The following is a 22,274-nucleotide window of genomic DNA, read 5'->3' as shown; positions in this document are numbered from 1 at the left end:
CCCCCCCATCCACCCAAAGATATGCTTATTTTACAGTGCGTTTAGTCTACTCTTGATCTTTGCCTTTTAGCACCTGTACATGCATGTCTTTCCCATTCATGAAAAGGAAAATTGAAGGGGAAATTGGCTCGTTATGATACAATTAATGAAAGGAGCCAACAGTTGAGTCCAAGGTAAATGTAGGTTGTTTTTTAATACTTTTGTGGTTGATATTGATCAGAGTTAGTCCTGTAACGATTTTAGGCAGAAAGATAATTAAATACCAAGTGGAAGGAAAAATAACATGTGGTATATAGTTAAAAAGAAAGAAAGTATCCCCTATGTTTACCTTGCACTTGCAAACTGTTGTCTCCTTTCATTCTCATTCATGTGCAGAATAATAAAACTGCCATTAACACAATGTTGATTACACACAAATTTCCTTTCTTTTCCTAGCATGGCAAACCATCATCGCCAGGGAGCCCGAAAGACCTCAGCACTACACAGGTTTCCTCTGGACAGGTATTAGTACTGTTATCATGGTATTAATAACAATGTATATATACTTTTATATTTATATTTATGTATATTTAGGCAACATATATAACTTTGGAATATGTTGCACTCATATATGATGGCTCTATTGCTAGAAGCTATATAAACTAGCACAAATGTTGCTATGTCATTATGCTTTCATGCAGTTATGTGTCCAACCATTGCTTCAGGCACCTACCAGAGGTGATCCAAATACCACATCTCTTCGTGTAGAGGTGAGAATATTTTGGATAGGTCATTTTGTCTAGTGGATGATGCAAGTCTTTTGACATATGTACATGCTTAATTTTCAACTGTACTGAACAGCTTTGTATTATATTGCATATGATGGCTCTATTGCCCGAGTAAGTAAGCTATGCAAATTAGTGCAAATGTTATGTCTGCTTCCATGCACAAGCTCAATCACCGCTTGAGGCACCTTCTGGAAGCAATTAAAATGTAGCTCTCCTTGTAGAGATGAGATTATTTTGGAGTTCAAATAGTTAATTTTGTTTAGTGGATGATGCAAGGCTTTGGTGTGCACTGGCGCACCAAAACAAGAAACTCGGAGCATATATTAACTGGATTAATATGGGAGACCCGACGTTCAAAAATAATGAGCTGCTGGATTGGTTCATGGAACAGTGTATTAGTCGACTGTCCTGCACTGTGTCTTGTTTGTGCTGCTAACATGCCTCCAAATTTTTCAGGGCTCTTGAAACTCCACAAACTACAGCTTGTCTGTGCAAATTTTTTAGTCATATCAGTTCTCCACTTTCAGAATATTTGTGTATGTGTAGCAAGTTGACAATGTTTGCATTTTGTTACGGGCAGTTCACTCTATACAGCACCTGAAAATGAAAGCATGAAAAATTTCAAATCAGCAACCATCATTATAATTATGAATATCTGTCTGCAGGAAGCATCACCAGCGGGGCCTTCAACTACTCGCATGCATACTGTGGCAACACAATGTGGGAGTGCCATTCTGTTGGTAAGTCATTATTGATAAAGATGTTGTAGTGTTGTGAAAATGTATTAAAGAGCTTATTATTATGATTGATTACATTAAACGTAGATGGGGTGCTTGCGATTAATTTTAAATATATGAAATTTTTCCAGGCACACAGTTGTCTACTGGATTTAAATTTCTAGTCAGCACCAAGGTTCTAGCAGAGAAGCCTGCCACCAGAGAAGTCAGTGGCAGGCTGCTATCACTGGCCAGTTACTGCTATCATTGGCCACTCGTTAGAACAGAACTTCTTTCATCCACTTTTGTGCATTTGCTGGCTATGGCAGGCAAGAAAATTTGTCATTTAACCACTGTTCATTAGGCAAAAAAAAAAGAAAATGTGACGAAATAACTCACCTATGTGTCACATATTCACTCATTCAAACCTGCAAATATACCCTCCCTGTGACACAGTCCATTCGAATGATAGCATTCATAACTCTCATGCATGGCTTGACATGATTAAGGATGTGGTAATACTCACAATGGGTCAACAAATATTGCCTTGATGAGTCTATAGAGACCATGCCTCATACATACCTTGCACACCACTAATCTCGGACGTGGTGTTAGGATATTCACAGTTGCGTCAGGTAGCAAAAGGGCAATTTTTCCTTACATAATATGGTCATGCTGTGTCTGCCTAGTGTACATTAGTGCTGTCTTTAGAGCTACTGTGGAGCCATCACATGCACTTTGAAGTTTAATTTTGCGCAAATATTTGAACAAGTCACTAAGATGCACAAGGATATTTGATTCTGTTGTGAAAAAAATATAAGTTGCGTAGCCCTAAAGTGTACCTAATTTGCCATGGCATTTTTCTGTTCCCTGTTGATAGAATGAAAAAAAAAGAATGCATACCTACTATAAGCTTTGACAGCAGCTTTATTTAGCACATTTTACAGCCAAGACATACCGAGATGAACATTCACGGCTGCTACATATTAGTTCATAATATTAACAATCACATGACACCAATCGCTGACATCACTGCACTTCTTTTTCAGCGACCATCAGGATGAAACGGCCCAGTCAGCGATTGAGGAACCCCTCTACAAAGAGCGAAAATTCCTTGTGTTCGAGGGTTGCCTGCGGCAGCTTCTTGAGACCAGAACAATGTGCGGGCAAACAATAACCCTTTACTTTAGCATAGCGGGAAGCCTTGTGACTGTGAAGGGGACATGCTCACTGCAGCATTCTTTCCTCTGGAAAAGCCAACCACTGGTTGAAGGAAAGGCAGCAAGAAATGTCCTCCTGACTGCAGGCATCTTGTTCTCTGGCTGCGGTATAGCTTCAGTTCTTCGGTTCCTGCAATCCATTGGGGTGCAAGGCATCACAGAGAGGACCTACTACAACTACCAACGGGCATACTTGCTACCTGCCAGAAATGAGGTTTGACAATAAGGATATCTCTCATACAACATTCAAGTCAAAGTATATGTCATTAACTCGATAACTAGATGTCGCATCCTTTCATGACAACTTGAAGCTACAATGAAAGATATAAAACATATAAAATGCAGCATATATGCAACAGCGGAGGCATTGCAGTGCAATGCACCTGCTACTGCACATCTCTGTTGCCTTTGGCTACATGTTTAATAGACCAGCTGCATGCTTTAGTACTGAAGGCATAATTTTTGCATATTTTTTTTTGTAAATGTGCTGTGAGAAAAGTGAAAAGCAATGCAGCATTTGAAACCTGCCCCCCTCATCCTAACATGCATTAAGGCAACCACATGACTGCAAGTTTGTAGCCTCTAAATTGAACATCTCCTTCTTTGCAGCTTTTTCAGCAAAGGGAAGCAGAACTTGCTAGTAAGCTTGTAGGGACAACAACAGACCTGGCAGGGGATGATCGCTGTGACTCGCCAGGCTACAGCACAAAGTACATGACTTGCAGTGTACTAGCTGTGCAGAATGGAGCCATTTTGCACACTGCACAAGTTCAAGTCGGTGAGGTAATGCGACTCATCCCTTCCGACAACTGAGGTTCCTCCTAACATCACATCCTATCTTACGGCATTTCAACCCTTCTGCTCCAACTTCAGTGCACACGGACGCAAGTGGCATAGGCCTCAGTGCTGTCCTCGTTTAGCGCTATGACGACTGTGAACATGTGATTGCTTACGCCAGTCGGACTCTAAGCAAGACTGAGCACAACTACACCATCACCGAGCAGGAATGTCTCGCGGTTGTTTTCGCCGTGCAGCGGTTTCGCTGCTACCTGTACGGAGAGCCTTTCGTAGTAGTAACCGATCACCATTCCCTATGCTGGCTACTCAATCTCTGTGATCCGTCTAGTCGCCTAGACCGCTGGGCACTTCGCTTGCAAGAATACGACTACAGCATTTCATACAAAAGTGGCCGACGGCACGCAGATGGAGACTGCCTCTCCTGGTTGCCACCTGCCACGACGGAATGCGACGCGGACAACTTTGATCATTACGTCACTGCTTTATCTCAGAGATTTCCAAATACTCATACCTTTTGCACCGAGGAACACACCGATCAGCATCTGGAGTCGTTCTTAGCTGCTGCTCAAGACCCACCTCGAACAGCCAGTTTTGCCTATGCCTATGTGATGGCCTGCTATACAAAAAAGTTTACTCTCGTGGCTGCTTGCTCCAGGAAAGTGTCGTTTTTTTCACCGAGCCCACAACCAACTTGTCGTCCGCACTCCCTGTATGGCCGCCGCTACCGACCAACTCTGCGATTACGATACCTCATTAGATAAGAAGGCTGTGAGAATCTGTTTTTCTACAGACTGTTGGTTAATTGAATATTCTTTTTGCCTTTGTTTAAACCTTGACCTGGCTTAGTATTTTACGCTGTGTTTTTGTGTAACTCTCGCCCTTACTTACTATCTCTGGAATACTTGCTTTGTTATTTTATAGTCTTCTTTATCGCAGCGTTTGTTCATTGTCGGTTTTTTCTCTTGTCATTTATTGAGTCGTTTTTTATTACTATCATGTCCTGGTGTGTTATTAACTTTTTTTATGCAGTGTAATTTGGACTACTACCTATATATGTTCCCATTGTGTGTTAAAAAAGTGACGCATAAATTTATTCCTTGATCACACACCAACACACGCACTTCACTGGTTGACCAGCCTAACTTTTAACTGTGTTCTCAAACCTCATAGAGGGACGATGGGTAACCATAAAGGGGATGCTGCGCCTCTGTTAATCGTTAAGGCGTGGTTTGTGACAATATAGAACAGACCAAAACTGCAGGAAAGGTATTACATATGCTAAAAAATTACAAAAAGGTCAATGAGCTGCAAGGATTCATGGGATTTGCCAACTTTGAGAAAAATTTGTGGCACAACCTGCATACTCTAGTGCAGTGAAAAGAACTGCTCCCTCCCCCCCCCCTCCAAAAGAAATTGCACGAGTGCACTCAATTCTGCTTAGGTGCAGTAATGTGAAAGCACTGCGAATTATGTCACACTGCTTAAATTGGTCCGACATTACGCTAGCAAACCTCGGCCGCACTTGTCCAGATGGCGTACGTGTATGCCATATTTACCCAGGTTAAATGAAGGAGTGGTGCAGATGGTACTTCATGAAGATCACAATGTTTGCCACACAGCTGAACAGTATGTTGTAGTTTGAACTTGATGAAGAGAATGATGCTTACTGCACAGCATGAGAGTGTGTTGCAAAGTGCATTGCTCGTACCGTAGACGGGGAATGCCTCAGCCCACATAACCAAAGCAGAAGCCAGTGGAGGCTGCTTGGAACCGTCAAAGCCGACTGCCCACCATCACACACCCACGTAACTGGTCGGAATGCTCTGCCCCAAGGCAGGTGACCTCTTCACCTTGGATAAGTGCTCCCGTCTTCTCTCCTTGCAAATTTCATCGTGGTCTTTTTCTGCAAAGCTGTAAATTCTTCAGTTCTGTTCCTTCTATCTGGTGTTCTGTTCTATACTGCCTTTCGTTTTCCTTTGACTATCCTGCACAGATGAATAAAATGTAAACACCAACACTGGAAAAAGCGACCATGAAAAGAAGCCACAGAAGAGGAGATATGCGGATAGAAAAGCGACAGTAAAAACTAGAAACATATTCACAGATCTCAAAGAAGCAAGATTATAAGCCAAGCTGTCGACAAAGTTCAGGCCCTAGAAATTGCAAGAGAACAAGTTAAAAACATCCTTATCAACAGTGTCAAATGAATGAATTATGAAAGAAGCTCCTCACTCTATAAAATGCCCGAGGGATAAATATTAGAACAGGCAATGACAAGGTCTCCCAGCCCAACTAAGTGATTCCTGCAGTACAGGCCACAAAATGAGAAGCAGTGGCTACCTTAGCTGGCAGAATTCGTGTACATATATTCACTGTGAAAGGAGAGCGATGTAATGCACAGTTAGATACAGCTGATAATCAAGAAATAGGGGATTATGTCCAGGCATGACAGCTGGTGATAGCCGAGACAGCTAAAATAAGGTTTTTAGAGCATTCGCTCGACTTCTCCCGTGCACAAACCTCAAAGTGAATGCAATGTTGACTTTGAACTCTCACGCTGTGCAGCAAACAATGTCATCTTTATAGCTTTGACATGAGAGCACTATGCTATTGCCACAACCTATCACACCTCGTAGTAAAACTACAACACTCGCACTGTCAGTAAACATCGCCTCCATCAATTTCTAATTGCAAGACATTTTCGTGTGCTACAATGATCATCGTTTTAATGTTTCATCTACTCCTTCTCCTTCATTAAACTTACGGAAATACACCATGCACATACGCCACCTCACTATAGACGGAGGTTGCAACCGTGCCAGACAGCCTGCCGAGACCATTGAACAGAGAAGCCAGACTAGCCCATTGCCAAAAAGCTGAGCAAGAGTGCAAGCGAGCCAAGATCGAAGTGGCAGCAGCAACTGTGACTGCGGCCAATGGCTAACGCTCATGAAATTTGGTTCAAGGACGGTTGAACCTGCACAACGTTTTGAAAAATGCAGTGCTGCCCCTACACTTTGGCAAACACACCTGAAAGGGACCAGCTATTACTGCAGCTTGGAGATAAATGTAACACTCTGAAAGCGTATTAGACTGTAAATAAATTCAAATTAATAATTCAGATCAGCAAATGCAGGAACAAGAGTTGTGGTTTGATCTGTGCTTCACCTGTATTACTCCACTGCTGGAATGGATGTATTCTGCGATCTGTTGTCATGTATTCACGGCTAGGAGTATCAATAAACAAACCTTCAAGCACTCATTTCATTGTGTCAGTATCGAGCACTCACACACTCGGTATGATTCAAAACACAGAATGCTTGCGCTGCCTCGGCACAAGCATTCTGTGTTTCGATTTTAATTTTTTTTTTCTATAAAATTCCATTCCAAATAAATGAATGTTTATGGTAGATGCTTGGAAGCATGTGCTCAAGCAGACTTGGTGATGCTCAGAATTGTCTCCATTCTGGATTGCTTTTGGATGTGTATCTTTTTTTTTACTAGGATTTGAATTTTCTTCCCAGGCTTTATTTTTCACTAACTAACAGTTCTACACCTTTCTTGATTAGATATCTACAAGTTCTGGCACTTTAGAGGAATGAGATGTCTGTTCTTAAACAGTACCACAAAACAGACAATTGACGCAGTGCATAACTTGGCGTTCATAAAATAGCATACTCTATTTTTCCACCTTAAAAATAAACGCACTTCCATGCACCACTCGAAGCAGTGCGCCTGGCACACGTGATAAAGTTTAGAATACAGCATTCAGTGAAGCGACAATCACCTGAGATTAAAGGGGAGGGTGCCTGAATCCCACGCAGCTCGCCGACGGAAATTCACGCCGAACCCGGTAAACGACGCAGGCTGGCAGGACCACCCTGTTGCCTTCGCCCAGCCTGCCCCAAATCCACTTGGTAAACAAGCGGTAGGCTATGAAGCGGTGCTGCCTGAAAATACCACACTTTACAGTAAACGGATCATACACACACACACACAAAATAATAATAATGCGAATCTGTCACCTGACGCTTCCGCACTACCTACTTGTTTACATCTCCGTCTCCATCGATGTTCGCTCCCTCCTCCTCTAGTGCAATGTGCACAGCCCGAAAGACTTCGGACGCTTTGGAACGCTGGGTGGATCGTAATGCAGCCGCCGTCCTGCTGGCACACCGCCAGCACCTCCGGCATGCTGCGGCAGTACGCATCTTCTTCAGGTGTGGGCATGCTTTCGCAGCGGCCGCAGCGGCACCTGCGCATAAGTAAAATGTGAAAAGGCCGCGAAGCAAACACGAAACGGCATTTCGTGAAATAAGAAAGTTGTAATAACTTATGTGCAGTGGCGCGTGCGCCACGGAACGCACCATGGTAGGCCGTCGTCTCCGTTGCCAGCGGGTGGTTCAGAAGGGCCAGTCGATGGCGTGGTGCTGTCGTCGCTGTCTAGCGGATCACGAAACGGAGTATAATCATATGGATCAAAGTCCAGCTCGGCAGCGGCTTCACGCAGCCTCGCTTCGAGCTTGGGATCCATGCGATCCATGGCGACCGACACGCGAACCGCCGCAAACCCGCAAACACGAAGGGGAAGAAATCGGAGCACTACCGGAAGTAAACAAACCGAGAGTCGGTGGCGTCACTTCGTGATGCATTATGGGCGGGGCGTCGGCCCGGACATTTTCTTTTTTTTGCCGGCGCATCGGCGTGTATGAGTTGAGGGCTACAGTGACGGGAGAGGAGGAGCGTCATTTTTAATATGGAATATCTGCGCTATTAAAGATGTTAGCCTAAATTTTTTTTGCGCTTTGCTGACTAGTGAAGGCACGCCGACCGCTCGTGCGCCTTTCTTAAGCACGGCTTCAAGCTTTTCATGGGCCCTTTAAGCACGGCTTCAAGCTTTTCATGGGCCCTTTAAGAGGAATAGATAACGCATAGTTTCATGCGATGACGAACAGAAAGCCGGGAACAATTTATGGCAGTCCGTTTTCGTCTTGGATTTGGACTGTAAGAATATTATTGGCACTTAATGGGTGGTGGGCTTGTATATCTATAGCTTGCTAGCTGACCGTCAGTCGATGCTGGCGGCGACATCTTGGGCCACGGCCTCGAGTTGAATTTCCAGGTTGTAGCTGAGCAGTAAGGTCTCTCGCGGGCCTTGTTGCACGAACTTCTGGATATGTTTAGGGTTGTGACAGCATTGTTGGTTCATTTAGGGTGCTGTTAAGTGGTCATTTAGCAGGAGCGCCCCCAGACGTGTCAGGAAATTTTTAGGACATGTTGCTAATGCTTGCAGCAGCGGTTGCCCAGACCTTCACGCTAAAGATGCCGCACGTATGTGGGGCGGACGATGTCGCTCTGACCGTGCGCTATTTCCCCTTAGTCGACAGACCTAGATTGTTTCGCATCGTAGGAACAGCGGCTGTCGCTTTGGAACAGTTCCATCTTTTCTGTAAAGGGTACAAGGAAGGTCGATATTTGGTCGATGCATATAATTATGAATGGCTTATGATGCCGACGGGATTTAGCGCCTCCGTATGCATCCCTATTCGAATAAGCACTTAAAACACGGCAAAAGGGAGTAAACGTGACACTACATACTTGACTCAAGCACATTTGCTGGATGGCAGTTCAGTCCGCGTTGCTCTTGAATTGCCAGTGACTATAAAATGAGGTGTGTATGGAAACAATACGCTCTGGAAAGCGTGCAATCTGTTTGAAAGGATGGTTGAAAACAACGAACTTGCACTCTCCACACCAACGGAGCATATCAGCCAGAACGCTGTGCTGAATTGCTAGTATACCTTTGTTCCTTTAAGAGTTTCAACAAGCTTTGGCCACTTTGCTAGTACATGCACAGATTCCATATCCATAGAGAGTGCAAAGCAGATAGATATCAGTGAGATTGTAATTACGTTGTCAAAAGTAAATTTCACGGCATGACAAAAATTATACCTCGTAATGCGCAGCGCCAAATGACGAATTATATCAAAACTTCAGTATCTGTCCCGCCTTATCAGTGATACCGGTTCTGCACTCTATGATGGGCTCGTCAAGTATATGAGGAGAGAGAGAGAAATCTTTGTCAGTGAAATGATAGTTTCACAGCGGTTCCAAGTGGCTGGCAGTTGAAGTCTGTCAGCGAATTGCTGCGCTCTTGCCGTGGCCCGGAACTGGATGTCTGTGTCCTGACTGGCGAGGGTTGCTTCCCATTTTTCAAGCGAGAGATATGTTGCCAGACCTGCCCGAGGGGGATCTTTCGTACAGTCCCAGATTACATGGTCTAAGGTGGGAGGCTTGCTGCACGTTTGGCAGAACGGGTTTACTAGCTCAGGAAATATATTTTAAGTCCAGGGGTGTGGCTGCGAATGAGTTCGGAGGCGCTGCCACGTGTAGCCTGTCCTTGGCTGAGCGAATCAAGCAGAAGAGGCAGGCTCGCTCTAAGCTCTCTGTAAGGGTTGGCAATCACCTGATACGTATCCAGTGCTTCACTTCTTGAGGCACCCACGTCCGAGACACCTTCACAGCTCGGCTGACACAACCTCGCGCATATTAGTGAGTGGCCTCGTTACCCGAGAGACCATAGTAGGCCGGGACCTATACCAGATCCACTTTCTTCCTATTTTTTTGGCATCGAGGAGGAAGAGCTGATTGTGCACAAAGAAGACACGATCCCAATTACAGCCTGCGGAACGAATGGTCTATGAAGCACCGACATTTCCTGATATATTTTTGCCTACCAGATCCTTAACAGTGACTAACTAAGAGCTCAAAGCCCCTCCTTTATCCTGTTTCAGTATAGCAAGCCATTGGGTGATGTGCCTCTTACGGCACTTATGGCAATTCTTACAGGCGACGTAAGGAATTCAGAGCTATTTCTGCCATGCATGTGAACATTTTCAGACCCCATCGCAAATATTTTGAGCTGTGGTTTGAAATTTTACCATTCTGAGCTCCTCTTATTCATTACGAGGTTTGTTACATCCCAATTTTAGTGTTGCGACAGCTGAGCTGTATTAGCAGTTTTCTTTATTAAGGGGAGATGCACGTCGATAAAGCAAGTTTTTCGCGACATTTTTCAATTTTCGGTTTTTTACTGCAAAATTATCTTTGGGCATTCAGCTACAATCCCCCCAAAAATCAAGGCTAAATTCGAACGCGAAGTTAATAAAAAATCCATTTTATTGAGCCAAGGTGACTCGAGAAACTGCAATTTTTCGCGCACATCGTCAACTTTCGCGCGCCTGCCTCTCGAGAACGCTGGAGCGCCCGCCATTGCCGTCTGCCTGGAGAGGAAGAGTAAGCCTTCTTCTCTCCGACAGCATCTCCTGCAGTTTCGTATTTTTGTATTTTTTATTTTTGTATTTTGTGAATAAATTTCATGTGCTTGTGTCATGTTTTTTAAGAATGCAGATGTTTCAAACTTTCAGATGCGTTTTTCTCCAATTCTAATTTTCAGCATTTTTTACATTTTGTGCACAAACTTTCAAGTGCGTAGAATTCTCAGATTTGGATAAAATTTTGCACACAGGTTCTTCAAAGTATGCAGAATGGGCATATCTATCTGGATTGTCAATATCTTTTCTACATTTTTTGGCAAAAATTCAAAATGTTGACTAGCAGCACCCAGAATGTACACTTTTGATGTTAGTGAATTTTTTTGCAAATACAGGATATTGTAATCAAATTTCAAGTAGTTTTGCTCATACTACTAAACTCAAGATGCAAAATGAGCTATTGCAAGCTACTCTAAACATAAATTTAATCCTCAAAAAAGTGTGCACAAAAAGCCCTATATTTTACTTTTGAAGACTCTATTACACAGAAACTATGCATGCTACATAAAAACCAAAACCATATTTGGAATCTGCATTAAAATCCTTATCAATGATATAAGTTTCATAATCATAGGTTGAATATTAAGAAAAAAGTATCTTCGAGGAGCATCTCCCCTTAAACACTGGTTTCATTTCTCTGAATTTCTTTTGTCCAACTCTTATAGAATAGCAATTTTCTGCATAACTTGAGTTATTGCATGATGTTTTGGTTTCTAGGATTAACGTCCCAAAGCGACTCAGGCTATGAGAGATGCCGTAACTGAGGACTCCTAAAATTTATACCAGCTAGGGATCTTTAACGTGCACTTTACACGGGCGCCTTGCTTTTCGCCTCCAATGAAAACCGACCGCCGAGGCCAGGACTCGATCCCGCATCCTTGGGAACAGGAGTCGAACGCCGTAACCACTGCGCCAACCCGGCGGGGTAGCTATTGTATGAGTGTTGAAGTTTGGTGATATTCTTCTTTCAAGATACTAACTTTATCTATTCTGTCGCTGATATGTGCGACTTTCTTTCGCCATACTTTTGTTTTTAATTTCGGGAGCAGAGAAGAAGGCACAGTCCGAGAGAACTGGAGATGACAAGCTCTTCCTATACAACTAACCCTACACATACGTTTCGCCACCGTATTGATATTCTGCACCATTTTAATATTTCTTGTCATGCGATGGCAGATATCTATATCCCTGTGCCTGTAATAAAATGGCCCCGAAACAATTTAAGCCAAAACTGGACGCTTTATTCAGCATGACAGCTGTGGTGATGATGACGGCAGGGTATTAAAAACAGTGGTAAGTCCAGAACACTGATATCTTATTCCGCAACGGAAAGAGAAGTGAACTGAATCTTTTTCTCTATCTGCTAGTTCGCCTCGGACTGTAAGATGCTGCGCTGACCAGGGGGCGCGCTTGAAGTCTGACACCCAGCGCCGCCTGGTTTTAAAATGAGCAAGCGTATAGTAGGACGGAGCACGCCACTCGTGCCGTGGCTACGCCCATCGGAGGATTTGACGCTTTCTATTTCATGCCTAATACTTTTATCGCAAGTTTATTGTTCTGAAAAACTTGGAATTTCCTTTTTAATTGCTTGAAGGTGCAACCTGACCTCTTCAGCTGCATGCCAATTTGGCTACAAGCTGCACCGCTGCTGCCTTGTGGAAGCGACGGTCTCTAAGCGTAGATTTGAAACGGTTGTGAGTTGTCTTTCTTTTTTCCTTATTATGGGGCGCTTGCAAAGTACAGCGCCTTTGCACGGTGAATTACGGGCACACTTTCTATCAAATAAGATTCTCCTGCGATGAAGCATCACTAGTGGAGGGTAAATATATCACAGCAAAATGAAACGACCTCACTGCTGTATTAACAGTTAAGAGCATTGAACATGTGAAGTACTTCTACTCCCCATTTGAGGAACAGTAATGATTCACCTAGCTTCGCGATGAGAAAGTTTTCCGATTAAAATGGTGCCTCATGCGTCGCGAAATATATATAATGCACGGTTTTTAGGGCGATGCCGTTGAACGCATCTGTAGAGAAACAAAGGCATGCAGTCGCGTTTCTGCACTTGCCTATTTACGTCAATGAACGACAAGCAACTGATGGGTTTGTCTTATTCTTCGAAGCGAATAATGCCGAGATCTGCTGCGAAGCATGCATCTTGAAGGCTCACACTGCTAGCACTGTAAAAAGTTAAGTGGCCATAACTTTCCTAGTCATAAACGTTGGACGGATATTAACGGTGCCCTACAATGCAAGAGCGTGAGGGAGAGTTTTCATGCCTTGAATCTCTTTAGTCTATACCCGCACTCTATCTTAAGAGCCAAGAATGAACTACACCGAAGGATGGGATTAGTATCGATGATGACAGAATTAAAATTGTAACAGGCACTATTTAGCAGTTATGCACTGACCTATCCCCTCCCCTTCCATCCTCCCCGTGCACCGACTGCGACTGGAGATCAGCGTATCTACTATTCCGTGCTCAAATAAACGACTCAAGCAATCATGGTCAGCTAGCAGTATGCGTGCCTTAGAGCAATCATTCATGGTGAGGCAGCTAGATCGTACAGCGCGATATTTACAATAGGTATGTTCTTGATTATGTAGAATATCTACCTATTAATTTGTAGGTGTGCTAAAACAAATAGTGCATGAATATTTTCGGCTGTGCTTCAAGCCAGCAAAATAAATAATCCAACTTAAAACAAAAAGCGCTTTCTCTTAAGTCTTTTATTCGAAGCAAACAACAAAAGATTAATTCTCTAATTGTGGGGCGTTTTTAAATCACAACTCAGTTACTGACCCATTGAAAAATTGTAGAACGGTTACTAGGTGAGTTCCGATAGTTTAGTGCAGGAAGAAGTGTGAAAGCGTGCCGGTTAATGCATTATGCAACTCAATTCTGACAAAACACTGCGTATTCGGATAGGTTGTTAACTCTCGATTTCTCATCTAGATGATCGCAATATGCATGTCGGGATGCCACTTATGCTCGCCCTTTGTTAACTTTAAATTGTCGTCCATCTTGCAATGGCTCCACTCACGCCCAGTTCTAAAAGGCGCCTTTCACAAAACATTCTCATCAGGTTCCGCAATTGATGTATTGATGAAGTGCAATGAGCAGCGCACAAACGAGAAACTCAACAATCCCCCATGTCTCCCAAATTCAGTTAAGTTCTACCGCCACTGTGTTTTGTACAGCTGCGGTGGAATAGAGCACATAGCAATCTTTTTATTGTAACCGAGCGCTTTTAAACGCAGCAGCATGCCTTTAGTTTCACAATAAAGTAGACGCTCTTCAGCGCCTCCAGGCGCGGCAGTCTCAGCTGTCCTACCAAGGTAGTGGCGAGACGGCCAATAGACGGCGCTGGCGGTACGCGGAAAACTCCAGCGCAAGCAGAAAGAATTGCACCTCTTACAGCACAGATTTAGCTGTAGATTTGAACTGGCCAGAAAGAGGCATATAAGCCGAGATATAAGGACACTGAAATTACTGGCATCTATCAAACTGGTCGTTTTCGGTGTACATTTTCCCTTATTCAAAAACTTTTGATGAAACAGGGACTCAGTGCATTGTGGCCTCTCTTGCGCCACTGAGAAAAATGCAACTGAAATTGTTGTTGTTAGAGTGTAAATTTGCATAATTATCAAACAGTGAAGGAAAAAAGCTTTATTTTCTGTGTGTTACGTCCAACCATCGTGTAAAGCACTAGCAAAACGGTCCTACCGCAGTCTGAAATATTAACCTTCGAAGGCTTTCGCTTTTTTGGCAAGAGCTCCAAAGGCAAATTTCTGGCAATAAATGCAGTCCTTTTTTTTAGCATCCGGACGTTTGCTGTTACGGGCGACGAAATAAGCACTAATAGCCGCAATGGCAGACTGAGAAACAGAAAAATCAGCGACAGCTCGGTTCAGTGGTAGTTGACCTGTTCGACTATTTCGCGAATCGTAAAAAAATCGACGAAGAAATGCGCAACAAATTTGAGGAAGGTTTTGGTGGAGCATTTATTATAAATCAGTTAAAAAGCTCTCATGCATTAATGCGTTTCCGGCCTACGTTTACAAACGGCATGCCGTTGTCACCCATTAATAATTAGAAGGTATTATTAACGATGCACCCTTTACGGCGCTCACACTCCCAGACACTCTTAGAGTGAGTGGGGGTAGCTGTTCCAGTCGCAAAGGAGATGCCCTCGACTTGCGTGGCAAGCTCAGCCGGAATTCAACTACCTTGTAGTGACAGAAGGGGGTGGCCGTTTGGTGCCCAGCTGTCACTGGTTCAAACCAGAGTAAGGTTCGGAGTCAGAAGTAACAAACAAAACACAATTTATGCACAGCAAGAGACGATACAAAGGAATACACAAGAACATTTGAAATGCACAGACGAGAGGTTCACACAATACGAATGCTAAGCATGCAATTACAGAGGTATTCAATAACGCAGAGGATTTACAACAGATCAAACACAAGAGTCACAAAACAAACACCAAATTGTTCACCGGGCACTGCTGCAGCCCAACGCCTCGAGAGTCACGATGTGGCTGCCATGCAAGACGAGCGCCGCTCCCTCGCAGGTCCGTGGACTTGCCAGCAGCGGGTGATCCCCGGGAGTCCAGCCGAAGCACTGGCGAACACGCCGCAACCACTGACTGACTGACTGACAGACTTACTACACAAGCGGCGTGGTCTCTTTAAATAAGGCTCGCCGCGTCTGTTAACACGCGCCAAAGTTAGCGCATGCACACACTTAGCTTCGCTGGTTAGAGCGCTCCCTTTTCCTCCCGTCGAGCCGCGCGTTGTTGTTGGCTAGGACCCCTAGAAATTTCTGGATAGTTCTGGCGTATTCCAGACGGTGAGTCACCTTCAACGCCGGGTGGTGAGAAAGAGGGCGACGGTGACGCGTACAAAGCTAGGCGCTCTCTCGCGCGGGGAAGGGTTTTTCTTGATCTTGAGGAATTTATCATGCGGCGAGGCGCGAGGCCCGCGCCTCACCGGCCTAAAAATGTGCGCAGATTTCGTGATGGCCGTTCACATTTACGCATCGCAATTTATTCATACTTCGTGGTCAGTTGTAAAAGCTAACAGGGAAGTGCAGCAGAAACCCGCCATGCAATATTTAATATTCTCTCCTTGGAGGTATTTCAGTACGTTTGGTAGCGTTGGCAAGGGTAGAAAATTTTAATTAGTTTTGACTAACTGGTTGAGTTGGGTTGTGGGGTTTAATGTCCCAAAGTGACTCAGGCTGAGAGACGCCGTAGCGGAGGGCTCCGGAAATTTCGGCCACCTGGGGTTCTGTAATGTGCACTGACATCGCACCAGCTACCGGACAGACCAAATAAAAGCAAATAATTCTGGCCTATACACACATTCGTTTTTTTTATTGCCTTAAAAGTGTGTAACTAATATTAGTGGTTTTTCGTTACCCTTCTCCGCCACATATGCATAATTTTATCGCATTTCAGTATGGCAAGATGCTTCATCCGCAGCTGCTGCGGCTGGCTTTTGGTGGGAGCGGGTCAGGGATGCACATTCGGCAGTTACATTCATATCGCTTCATGAAGCGGCTCATTTTCATAGTCCTGAGGAGGCTTCCTTCATGCCAAGCTCCCATTTTATTGGGAGAAGCAAACCTTACTGGCATGGTCAGTTTTGCAGCTCCGCTCACCCGGTGGCCTCAACGGCCGTCCGCCAATTTTGTGACAGGCGCTCAACGCGATAGGTCAATCAATCAATTCGGTTACGGGCGTCTTTTATAACCTGGCCTGATATGGCATTAAGTGTTTGGTAGAAGATTTAACCGACTATCTGGCTACAAGACGTGGAACGAGCTTGGCAATTGACACAGGACACTCATTGGTGATTTAAAATGGCCTAAGGTTTTTTCTTGTCAACTGTCGCTGTTCTGACTTTCGACCGACAATGTGGCGCACACAGCTTCAACTGCAAGACTGTCTTCTCTTACCCCTGAGCCTTTTGCCAACATAACACAAGGCCCTTTGTCAGTGTTTTTCTTCTGTACTCTGTCCACTAAGCTCCAGACGAGTAAATGCAGTGGCATGCGTCTGTGCCACCCGATGCATTTATTATGGCATGCATCATGCGAGTCATTACGCGAGAGTGCAAGCAAGTCATCAAGAAAAGCAGCGGCTAATACGATGCAATCAATATGAAACGCAGTATGTGGAATTTGATGGACAATTCTTTTTGGACCAAGTTACAAAATACTTGCGGTGGAAGTATTTATAACGTGGAGACATAAGCAATGTGGAAACGTGGCCAGAAATGTATTTACATATTTACATTTATTTACATTTCTGTGATATGAGAAAGAAAAGGTACAGTGTTCATCTTGAATGTGCGCGTTAGTCCTGTCTCCTCTTGATTGCTAGTGGTTGGTTGGGCCAAAGCAGTGGCAGGTTTCATCTTGGATAGCTGGAGAAAGAGGTTCAGATTGTTAGCTCTACTGCTCGCACTTTCATTCCGCGATACATACTCCGGTTTGTGAACCATTGCTGTTGGACCACTTAGCACCACCATTTCTATAAACAAATTTGTGGAACACCGTGCGCAGAATGTTCGGAGTGCTTCAAACGATTCAACATGTTACAGAGCACAAAAGTACTAGTTCAGTCATAGCATACGCTCCGGATTCACACCCATGACCTTTGCATATACCTCCAATGATTCTTCAAATGGCCATTGTGGCTTAACCATTTTATGCATTAGGTTATGGATAGCATTAAACGATTTGTTGATTTGTTGCGCACATGTTGGTAATAAACTTTGGTTTGTAATGTTTATGACCGAGAAGCTTAACAAAAGCAGAAGTGAGACAAGATTGTTTAGTTTAGTGTGGTTTAATGGCACATAGGCTACGAAGGCCATCAGGCGCCAGGCGCGAGGTTTAGTCTTATTTTATTTATTTATTTATTTCATACTGCAGATCATGTACAGATCCAAGCAGAACAAATACATAAGTGGATAATACAAATACAAAGGCACAAAGTAAAATGAAAAAAAAATAAACAAAATGAAACATGCAGCACGACTATGTGCTGTTATGCATGTGATGGGTCTAAAAAGTTGGTTAAAAAATCTATAACTGGGAGTGGGCGTGTGAACAGCACGACGATGCGGTTTTCTAGCCCGCTCTGCTTCCTCGTCCAGGTTACCGCATGGGCTCACTTCAGCGCCGTACCGCTATCTTCACCCATTCACCCACCACCGACGCCAGCAAGCCCTGTCATTTCAACAACGGAATTGGATCCGCCTGGCCTCACGACACCCGGATTTTCACGGTCATCCCTCCATCATTTCAAAGATCCGGATCGACGGCAACATCACCCTCTGCTGCCTATATGAAGAGCTGGTGAGATCACGGCGCCTTTAGTGGGCGTGTGAACAGCACGACGATGCGGTTTCATAACCCACTCTGCTTCCTCGTCCAGGTTACCGCATGGGCTCACTTCAGCGCCGTACCGCTATCTTCACCCACCACTGACGCCAGCAAGCCCTGTCATTTCAACAACGGAATTGGATCCGCCTGGCCTCACGACACCCGGATTTTCACGGTCATCCCTCCATCATTTCAAAGATCCGGATCGACGGCAACATCACCCTCTGCTGCCTATATGAAGAGCTGGTGGGATCACGGCGCCTTTAGTGGGCGTGTGAACAGCACGACAATGCGGTTATCTAACCCGCTCTGCTTCCTCGTCAAGGTTAGTCCTGTTACACCTCTATACGCTAAGAAATCGAATAACGTTTGTCTGCTGCTGTTCCCAAGCCCGGGAGTTTTGCTTTCAGTGAATGCTTTGATGTTACGACCCATCTGTTTATGTTGTCCGGTGATGTTGAGCTCAACCCTGGGCCTTCGCTGAACACGAAATCGAGGGCGCAGGAGTCTCCGTCAGATTCTGGTTCTACGCATATGGACAATATACTTGCAATATTGCAAACTGTGAACACAAGGACTGAAAAAATGGAAAGGGATCAGAATGATTTAATAAGTCTGTTGACGATCTTAAAAAAACACAGGCTAAATTTCAAGAAAATCTGGCAGATATAGAAAGAAGGCTAACAGGGGTTGAACGCAAAACCATCACCCTTGAGGCAGTTGAGGAGGAGCTACAGCGTCTTCGCCAGTCGATTGATCGTCTTTCAACTGAAAACTCTCAACTGTCTAAGCAGGCCGAGTTTGAAGACAGGCAGCGGCGAGACAACCTTCTTTTCTACGGCCTATCAGACACACAATCTGAATCCTAGGCTGTCAGAGGAAAAACTGGTTAGCATGCTTTCGTCCTGTTTGAAAATTCCACCCACCGAAATTCTGGTCGAAAGAGCAGACAGGCTCGGCGTGTATACAGTAGAATCTCGATGATACGATTACGGCTGGTACGAATTTCGGGATGATACGAATTTTAAGAATGCTTTGAACGGACTACATTGTATAGAATACGTTAAGATTCGGGGTGATACGAAGAGTTTCTGAACCTGCCGCGGTTGATACGAACGTGCAAACCAGTCGTGCATGCGAGCGGGCCGGCGCGGCTGGCCTCAAGAGGGTAACATAACCGACGCGGCCGCCGCTAACTCCCTCCCCCCCCCCCCCTTCCCCCCGCCGCGAATGATAGGAACGAACGTTGTACAAACGCACAAAGCCACCGAGCAGCTCAGCGCAAGAGCTCACAGGGGGAGAGGGTACCCACCGCGGCCGCTGCCTCTCCTCTCCAACGCCTCTCACCCCACTAGCCACCCTACTCCCCCCTCCCTTTCGTAGCAAACCCGCAAACCGACGAGCACTAGAGAAGGACGGCCAAGGCGAAACACGTGCCCAGTCGTGTACGTCACTCATTCGCTGGCAGCTCATTGGTCTATCGAAAAGTTGTCTCGCCGGCTGTTCCCAGGAGTACTGTGACGCTGGCTGCCGCTACAGTAGTTCTCCGGTTCTCCGTTCGCCGCTTTTTTCTGTCGTTCGCTGTGACGTGAACTGCCCAAACGTTAGAAAGACGCAAGCGTTTGCTGCTGCCGAAATGTCGCGGAAGCGTAAAGCCCTTTCTTTTAAGGAAAAGCTTGAAGTGCTGAAGAGGGTTGACGAAAACCCTAAGAAGAAGAGTGTCGACTTAGCAAAAGAGCTAGGGTTGGCACCGTCAACACTCTGCACCATTGTTGGGTAGCGAGATGTCATCTTGAAGAATGTGCAGCACTTCGGTGCGAACGTGAAGCAGGCTAAAACAGCGACCCATGTCAAGCTGGAAGAGGTTCTGCTGACTTGGTTCCGCGAAGTGACAGCGGCCGGCGTCAACGTGGACAGCAAGGTGCTACGTGAAAAGCAGACACCGTCGCGCTTTCGCTTGGAATTGAAAATTTCCAAGCGTCTGGGGGATGGCTGCACCGGTTTAAGGAGCGGCACGGACTTGTCTGCCGGGTCGTCTCAGGTGAAGGCAAGAAAGTGGATCAGTCAGCTGTAGATGAGTGGCTGAACACGCTGCCGGCGCTGATTTCGGAGTACGCGCCACGTGACATATTTAATGCCGACGAGGCGGGCCTCTTTTTCAACCTTCAACTAGAAAGAAGTTTGTGCGTAAAAGGCCAGGCATGCCAGGGCGGCCAGAAAAGCTAGGAGAGAGTAACAGTACTCTTTTGCTGCAACTCGGATGGATCCGAGAAACTCCAGCTTACAGTCATCGGTAAGTCGAAGAAACCGAGGTGTTTCCGATCGGCGGAGCGTTTGCCTGTCTTTTACAAAGGCAACCGAAAGACGTGGATGACGAGATTTTTTCCGCGAGTTCTTGACAAGCCTTGATCAGAAAATGGCGTCAAGAAACCGGAAAATTTTGCTTTTCGTGGACCAGTGCTCTGCCCACCCAAAGGAAATGACATTCAATAACGTGAAAGTCAGGTTCCTGCCGGCGAACGCTACCAGCCATCTTCAGCCACTGGACGCTGGGATAATTAGAAATGTGAAACATCATTTCAAAGGACTTCTAGTGAGGCGTCTGCTGGCAAAAATTGACCGTAAAGAAGCAAACTTGCGGATCAGTCTCTTAGATGCTTTGCACTTTCTAGCCATGTCGTGGGATAGTGTAACTTCAGACACAATCTCGAACTGTTTTAGAAAGTGCGGATTTGCCATCGGACTTGCTGCGGCTTCGGCAGGAGATTGTCAAGAGCCAGACGAAGATCTCATGATTGATAGCTGGGACAATCTGGAAACTGAAGCTTCGGTTCGGGACTTCGTTACCGCGGACGACAACGTCGCGACCTGTGGGCTGCGGTCTATTGAAGACTTGGTCAATGAAGCGAATGATTGCGAAAGTGAGCCTGACAGCGATGGTGACGCTGATGACGAGTGTGATCAGCCACCATCAAAGGCAGATACTCTTCACGCTTTGGACGTTCTGCGCCGCACCGTAAGTGCCAGCAGCGTGAGCGACGAAACCGCGGCACGGTTTTATGCCTTTCAAGCGGAGCTTGTCCGCGACATCAACAGCAAAAAAGTGCAGACAAGCATTACGGACTTTTTCGGCCGCAAGTTGTTCACCATAATAAACTTTGGTTCATTTTCAATTCATTCCCATGTGGATGTTGACTTGTTTTGAATCATATGAATTCGGGATGATACGAATATTTTGCGTGCTCCCTTGCAATTCGTATCATCGAGATTCTACTGTACTCCGAATATATGCAGGCCACTTATTGCTAAATTTTCGTCTTACAAGTTTAAGCAGAAAATACTCTTCGCTAGTTCTAAGCTGAAGGAAGAAAAAATTGGAGTTAGTGAAGACTATTCCGTCGCTACTCGTCTTGCTAGGAAGAAACTGGCTGAACTTGGCAAAACCCAACAATTAACCTTCAAACTTCACTTCAATAAATTGTACATAAACAAAACGTGTTACACCTACAATCCCTTTGATGATTGCGTGCATGTACTTTCCAGTGTCTCTACGCCACTGGTCGAATCTTCTGATGACATGCATGCACTATCTATTCCTTCCACCTCATCCGCTCAGCCCATCACTGATTAGCACTACGCGAGGGGCAGTGGAATAAAGTTACCCGTCAGTAACCAACTTTCATTTTTATTCACAAATATACGGAGCATACTTCCAAAACGCGACAATCTTTGCTCTGTTATCAATGCTTGTGATGCCGACATAGTGTCTTACTGAAACCTGGCTGTCTGCGAAGGTTGATAGCAGTGAACTCTGACTGTCAAAAGCGCTACAACATTTATCGATGTGACAGGGGTGCTCGGTGTAGTGGAGGCGTGCTTATCGCCATCTGTGATGCTATTTTGTCTTTTCCTATCCTTTGTACAACCGATTTAGAACTAGTCTTGGTTGAAATTCACACGTGCTCCAAGAAATTGATATTGGGTACTTGCTATCGTCCGCCTTCCAGTTCACCAACCTTTGCCGACGACCTTCATGATGTCAT

General features: G+C 45.1%; 1 long non-coding RNA gene across 6 annotated transcripts in view; it reads right to left on the bottom strand.

Annotated features, from left to right (window-relative positions):
* Positions 1–17,118: 17,118 nt before the first annotated feature.
* LOC146184854 (uncharacterized) overlaps positions 17,119–22,274 on the bottom strand; it is a 56,805-nt gene continuing 51,649 nt past the window's right edge. For all 6 annotated transcript variants that reach the window (XR_014708942.1, XR_014708944.1, XR_014708940.1 and 3 more), the window contains one exon: positions 17,119–17,267. This is a non-coding gene — a long non-coding RNA (uncharacterized LOC146184854). The remainder of the gene's footprint in view (positions 17,268–22,274) is intronic.

Source organism: Amblyomma maculatum, chromosome 7, assembly GCF_055883805.1.
Source record: "Amblyomma maculatum isolate TAMU_Amacu chromosome 7, ASM5588380v1, whole genome shotgun sequence".
Classification (NCBI taxonomy): Eukaryota; Metazoa; Arthropoda; class Arachnida; order Ixodida; family Ixodidae; genus Amblyomma; species Amblyomma maculatum.
Note: the sequence above shows the minus strand (reverse complement) of the source record. Positions and strands in the feature narration are given on the sequence as shown.